Below are 7,467 nucleotides of genomic sequence, written 5' to 3' on the forward strand. Positions count from 1 at the left end.
CCATGTGTTCTTATCGTTCAGCTCCCACTTATAAGTGAGCACCTGTGGTGTTTGATTTTCTGTTCCTGTATTAGTTTGCTGAGAATAACAGCTTCCACCTCCATCCGTGTTCCTGCAAAAGACATGATCTTATTCCTTTTTATGACTGCATAGTATACCGTGGTGTATAGGTACCACATTTTCTTTATCCAGTTTGTCACTGATGGGTATTTGGGCTGGTTCCATGTCTTTGCTATTGTGAATAGTGCTGCAATGAACATACATGTAGATGTATCTTTATAACAAAATGATTTATATTTCTTTGGGTATATACCCAGTAATGGATAGCTGAGTCAAAAGATGTTTCTGCTTCTAGATCTTTGAGGAATTGCCACACTGTCTTCCACAATGTTTGAACTAATTTACATTCCCACCAACATTGTAAGTGTTCCTTTTTCTCCACAACCTTGCCAGCCTCTATTGTTTCTTGACATTTTAATAATGGGTATTCTGATTATCATGTGATGGTATCTCTTTGAGGTTTTGATTTGCATTTCTCTAATGATCAGTAATGTTGAGCTTTTTTTTTTTTTTTTTTTTTTTATGTTTGTTGGCTGCATGAACATCTTCTTTTGAGAAGTGTCTGTTCAAGTCCTTGGCTTTTTAATTTTTTTTTTCCTGTGAATGTTATAATTTAAATATGGCAAGACTAACTTTAAAAGAGAGCAAACTCTCGATTATGAAAAGAGGGAGTACAAAGAAAAAACAGCAACAAATTTAACCATAAAACAGAAAAAAAAAAAAATACTTCTTTCTTTAAATAAATTAGAAAGTGAGGATAAAACCAGAAACATGACTTCATGTTTCTGAATTTGATTTGACAAAGCTTCACCTGGATAATAATTGGTGAATAATCTTGAACATTTATGGGCAATTTAAAGAGACAGCATGTAAAGGGAGAAAATATTAATTATGTAAAATCTTTTTGAATCCTTCTGTCAAAGATAGACCCTATTTGGCTGCTGAAGGCTGGTTTGCGTAGACATGGTGGTTACCCTGAGTATAGATAGGCGGGGGCGTTCACGCTGCCATCACTCGCTGTAGGTTCGCGACCCACTGGGTAGCGGGCCTGGTCCCGATCAGCCAGGAGCCGGACCCTGATTCTGACTGGGAGCTGGAGGAATGGGAGCTGCAGGAGGTGGAGAGGTACCATTTTTTACCTGGGCCCTCAGCTTGAAGCAGGACCTTACTCCCGGCACCGCCCCAGGCTGTGCCCCCTTGGTGCCAGGCGCCCTGCCTGGCAGCGGCCCTCGTTCCTTCTTGGGGGCGTTGTCTGGGGCGCAGCGTCAGGTGTTCAGCTCCCCTGGGACCGCTGGTGCCTTCACTAATGATGTATTTCATCACCCGTTTAGAGAGTTCGGCATGCTTAAGGGCAGTTATTGTTCTAAGTGTTAGCTTTCTCAGCGTACAGAACAGCTCTAAACCGGCAACATGGCCCAGTTGCCCTTGCGATCAAAGAGAAGTGAGCTAGGAGATCCATGATTTAGCCTGAGACTCTTCAAACATGCATCTTACTTTCGTGCATGGCTTCTGCAATTGGTTCTCTCCCCCAGCACCCTGCAACAACAGAAAAAAGCAATCCGATTCCAGAAAATTCAGAGGCAAATGGAGGCGCATAGTCCTGGTCAGTTCCCAGGTTGGCGGAAGGCTTTGATGTCTGCACTGATGTGAACCGAAGTTTTTCTTTTTTTTCTTTTTTTTTTTTTTTTTTTTTTTTTTTCTTTAACAGAGTTCCGCTCTGTGGCCCAGGCTGGGTGCAATGGCAGATCTCCACTCACTGAAACCTCGGCCTCCCAGGTTCAAGCGATTCTCCTACTTCAGCCTCCTGAGTAGCTGGGATTACAGGCCCGTGCTTCCAAGTCTGGTAATTTTTTGTGTGTGTTTTTAGTAGAGACAGGGTTTCACCATGTTGGCCAGGCTGGTCTCAAACTCCTGACCTCAAGTGATCCACCCACCTCAGCCTCCCAAAGTGCTGGGATTACAGGCCTGAGCCACCCCGCCCTGAAGAATTTTAAAAGGCAAATGTGTACCCACATTTGAGAAGAAGGTGAAGCCGAATCAAAAAGTCCTTAAGAAAACTGGGTTTGCCTACTCGCTTCGGCAGCTCCAGGGCTCTGGAAATACCTGGAAGCTGCTTCCTGCAGGCCACTCTGTATCAGGTTCTGTGCTTACGCCAGGGCGTGAAGCTTCATCCAAAGACCCGAATTACAGCACAACTTTGAAAGTGAGAGAGTCAAACACTCACAGGACAAATACACCAAGGAGATGGAAGGGAAGAAATAAAGGAATCCAGGACCTGGAGGAGAGTTTTGTGCCTTTTGCTGCAGTCCTGGGTCATCAGAGAGAGCTGCAGAAGTACTCCAGTGATTGTGAGATCACCGGAAGAACTGGGCATGGTGGGTTGCCAAGTGATCAGGAGCTGGAGGAGTTAAAGGCAGGGGAGGCAGGTAACCAGCAGGAAAATAGTGCAGAGGGGAAGAGAGTTCTTTGATAGCAACCGGAACTTCCTGTGCAGAATTTGAGTCGGGGCTTGGCTTGTGGAGATGTCTCCTGAAAAACATCTGGGAAAGTATTAATATATATGAAGCAGCCTGGATTTCCATTTATTTGGATAAGCCAGCTTGAAATAGGAAGAAGTGATGAGCCTGGAATGTGGGAGGAAAGAGCTGCATGGATAGATTCTAACTTCCTGTAGTAGTGCTCCCAGTCTGACTTCCCTAGATCTTCAGTACTCAACCCTTCTTGCTTGGGCCCTTTGTATGTTGAAAACCAGTCTGTGCTGCATGTGTTATTTCAATTTTCTGTGGTACTTTCAATATATGCTTGAGAGGAAGTGAAAAGTTTGCCTTCTGACCTCATTTCCTTCTTGATCAGTGAACACTAACAGTTCTGGGAAAACTTGGTCAACTGGTTTTCCTTAAAAGCAAAATAAAGTAAAATGTAGCAAAAAAAAAAAAAAAAAATTAGTATGATTATTAGTTACAAGATATAAATTTTGTTGATTGTACAATAACAATTATTACACCTTATTTACTATTGTATTATTAGCATATGGTATGGCATATTACCTAACATCAAATAAAAGCTTAATTTAAAGTATTTATGGGATTTTAAAAAGTTATGGATACATGACAATATTTTAAAATTATTCTGTAATTCTTTATATCACAAAACGAGTCAAAGCAAAGTATTTTATGTGCTGAAACTAGGAAAAGATCCATTGAATCCGGTAAATATCAGAAGATAAGGGATAAATGCAGTACAGTTTGGAAGATATTGTGAGAAGGAAATGGAAGAAGCTCAAACCAGGCTTATCTGCTGTGTTTACAGTGAGGTGTGGTGAAGAAGGAATGAAGGCAATTTCAAAGGATCAAAACTCATTCATTTTGGAGGAGAGCAGGCATGCAGTCAGAATGCAATAAGAATATAGAATAAGAAAACTCTAAACCCATTTTACTCATCAGGAATATAAATTTTTAGAAATTGCAATGGTTGATGTAGGTTAAAAAAGATGAAGCATGTATAAGTGCATGTGATGCATTTAAAAATTATTTACACATAAATACAAATACATATAAATATAACTTTACAGAAAATATATACATTATATATTGTATATATTATACATAAGTATAGGGTGACTATATACCTATATATATTTTGGGTGCATATATATGTATGTGTAAATATAAAATATATTTTCTTTAATTTGGCATATGCATTGGAAAAACAGGCATCTGGAAAGTATTGAGACTCTAAAGTGAAGATAGAGAAAAAACTCACTGAATTATATGCAAATAGCCTAGGTATCCATTTAACCATCAAGAACAGAATAAATTTACCGAGAAAAATTGTACAGTTTCATATATAAGTTTACCTTCTAATAGAGAAGATCATATATTTACAATCTAATGGGCCATTAATGGGCAAAAATTCAAATGAATTTATAAAGTATGGAAAGCATTCTTAAAATTAGATACCCATGGTTGTTCATCTATATCTGTTCTCATAGAATCAAATAAATTAACAGAAAAGGTTTCCTACAATTTTCTAGAGAACACCTGTTTCCTACAAAACAGGGAAATTATTTCACCAGCAGTGTTTTTTAGTATCTGAAAGACACAGATTGACCAAGTAAAGTAAAATCAATTCCTTATAACCCAGAAAAAATTTCAAATAACCACAACATCCACAGTCCTATGTAAGAACGTAAGAACATAAATTTATATTTTTAAAATATAAATTTAGATAAAATTTTAGAAGGGTAAAACTCTTGATATCATTGAACATCACACAAGGAAACTAAATAAAACAAGTAATGTATAAAATGTATGGGCTAGAATTTTAAAATGAAGAGAAACAAAAAAAGTACAAGAACAATTACAAAGAAAAATAAAGTCATTATACAACTTAAAAGCAAATGAATGGCAGAAAATATCAGGCTAGAACTTTTCTTGCTTTAAATAAATATGGCATATTAAAAAACAGCAGAAATTATAGATCTAGTGGCTAGCTAATTATATCTAGTGGTTAGCTAGTGAAGATTCCCCAAAATGGTTAGTTTGGCCCTGACAGACAAGCAAATGAAGATACCCAGAAATGTTTAGTTTGCCCATGACAGCGAATCTATCTTACTGAAAAGAGCTGTGAAATCAATATAATATGTAGAAATAGTTGTTTAAAGGGATTTATGAGAAACCAACAGTGGAAACATTTGAGGGAGTGTTAGTGATCACTGAGTGAAATCACAAGCAGGTTCACGTCATCTTTACCACAACATTTTTCTTGAGATTATTTATCAATAGATCTTGGTAGAATGTTTCAGTCACACTGTCCAGGAGGAAACAAAAGCTGAAGACTGGATTAGTCAAAGTGGCTGGAAAAGGGAGAGCATGTGAAGAAAAGAGAAAATCGTGGGAATGACCACTAAAAAGCTACATGCAATCTCCATCTCCATCAGACAATTAACTCTGCTACTAATTTTATCATTAGTAGAACATGACTCTAATAATCCAGTGAACTATAGAAGGAAAAAGGCCAAAGAGCTGAGATAAGATTTCCAAAGGTACTCTGCTGAGAAGAGGTTGGAATTTAATGCCAATGTGGAGTGATGAGGTAAATACCCTTGGATTTCAGTTGAGACTATAGAACTCACAAAATAGAAGGGAAACTGAAACACAGTATATACTGACAAAGAATAAAAACTAATATTTTACAGGATTAAAATACCCTGCTTCTGTTTTATAGTCGTGACAGAAGAAAATTTAACTCTCACAGGAAAAAGAAGACATAGTGTAGTGTTTCTACAAATTGCAACTGTGAGGCTGATAGCCAATTTAAACAAACAAAAAACAAAACAAACAAACAAACAAAAAAAAAAAACAAGGAAAAACTTCAAAACACATCTAAAAACCAAAACCATATGATTAAAAACAAAGAGATAAAAATATACTATGGAAAAGAGGCACAGAAATGATTTGAATTTAGATATTGTAAGATCGAAAGTTTTTAAAATAGATAAGCTAATTTTGTTCAAGCAAATTAAGCAAAATATGAACTAAGCTAAGAGAAAATTTGAGTCTTTCTAAAGGTATTGATATGGTTCGGCTATGACCCTAACCAAATCTCACCTTGAATTGTAATAATCCCCACGTGTCAGAGGCAGGGCCCGAGGGAGATAATTAAACCACGGGGGCAGTTTCCCTCATACTGTTCTCCTAGTAGTAAATAAGTCTCAGAAGATCTCATGGGTTTATAAATTGGGAGTTCCCCGCACAAGCTCTCTTGACTGCACCATGTAAAAAAAGACTTTGCTTCGCATTCACCTTCTACCGGGATTGTGAGGTCTCCCCAGCCATGTGGAACTGTGAGTCAATTAAACATCTTTCCTTTATAAATTCCCCAGTCTCAGGTAGGTCTTTATGAGCAGCATGAGAACAGACTAATACAGGTATATAATAAAAATTCTAAAATAGAAAATGCTATAATTGAAATTAATAATCTAATGAATTATTAAACAAGCAGAGCAAAAACTTAGTAAACTAGAAAGCAGGTGGAGCATTGAAGAAAAATAGAGAATGTAAGTGTTGCGGGAAGTCAGGGACACCGAACGAGGGACCGAATGGAGGGACCGACTGAAGCCGCGGCAGAAGAACATAAATTGTGAAGATTTCATGGACATTTATTAGTTCCCCAAATTAATACTTTTATAATTTCTTACACCTGTCTTTACTGTAATCTCTGAACATAAATTGTGAAGATTTCATGAACACTTATCACTTCCCCAATGAATATCTCTGTGACGTCCTATGCCTGTCTTTACTTTAATCTCTTAATTCCCTCATCTTCTTTGTAAACTGAGGAGGATGAATGTCGCCTCAGGACCCTGTGATTGTGTCAACTGCACAAATTGTTTGTAGAGCATGTGTGTTTGAACAGTATGAAATCTGGGCATCTTAAAAAAAGAACAGGATAACAGCGATGTTCAGGGAACAAGAGAGGTAACTTTGAACTGGCCGCCAGTGAGCCAGAAGGAACAGAGCTGCATTCCTCCTCTTTCATAAGCAAATAGGAGAAATATCGCTGAATTCTTTTTCTTAGCAAGGTACACCCTGAGAAAGAGAATGCGCCCTGAGGGTAAGCCTATAGATGGCCCCTTTTAAGGCGTCCCGTCCTTTATGGTCCAAGCCGATGGGATGAAATAAGCCCTGGTCTCCTACAGTGCTCCCATGCTTACTAGGATGGGAAAATTTCTACCTAATAAATTGTGATGAGACATGTTATCTGCTCTCAAACCCTGTTTCCTGATAAGATGTTATCAATGACAATGCATGCCTGAAACTTCATTAGCAATTTTAATTTCCTCATCTGGTAGTCCTGTAATCTTGCCCTGCCTCCATTTGCTTTGTGATATTGTATTACCTTGTGAAGTATGTGATCTCTGTGACCCACACCGTATTCGTGCACTCCCTCCCGTTTTGAAAATCGCTAATAAAAACTTGCTGGTTTTAAGGCTGGGGAACATCACAGATCCTGCCGACATGTGATGTCTCCCCCGACACCCAGCTTTAAATTTCTGTCTCTTCTGCTCTTTCCCTTTATTTCTCCACCCAGCCGAGACACTTGGGAAAAAGAAAAGAACCCATGTTAAACATCGGGAGTGGGTTCTCCCGATAGTAAGAAATACAGAAATGACAATGAAGGACATGTTAACATGGTGCAAAAGTCTAATATACTTGTAATTAGAGTTTAAGATAAAGAAAAAAGATAATAAGTTAGAAAAAATACTAGAAGAAATACTGGCTTTTTTTTTTTCAAAATTTATAAAATATGTTTAACTCTAGGATTTTTTTTTTACGTAACAGGCTCTACAAAATGCAAGGAAAATTAGTATACAGAAAGCCACAACTATGCACATTATAGTAAAAT

General features: G+C 37.8%; 1 pseudogene; it reads left to right on the top strand.

The window, feature by feature from the left end:
* Positions 1 to 525: 525 nt before the first annotated feature.
* LOC111543470 lies at positions 526 to 2,561 on the top strand (annotated as a pseudogene).
* The last annotated feature ends 4,906 nt before the right edge of the window (positions 2,562 to 7,467 follow it).

Source organism: Piliocolobus tephrosceles, chromosome 2 (assembly GCF_002776525.5).
Source record: "Piliocolobus tephrosceles isolate RC106 chromosome 2, ASM277652v3, whole genome shotgun sequence".
NCBI classification, from domain to species: domain Eukaryota; kingdom Metazoa; phylum Chordata; class Mammalia; order Primates; family Cercopithecidae; genus Piliocolobus; species Piliocolobus tephrosceles.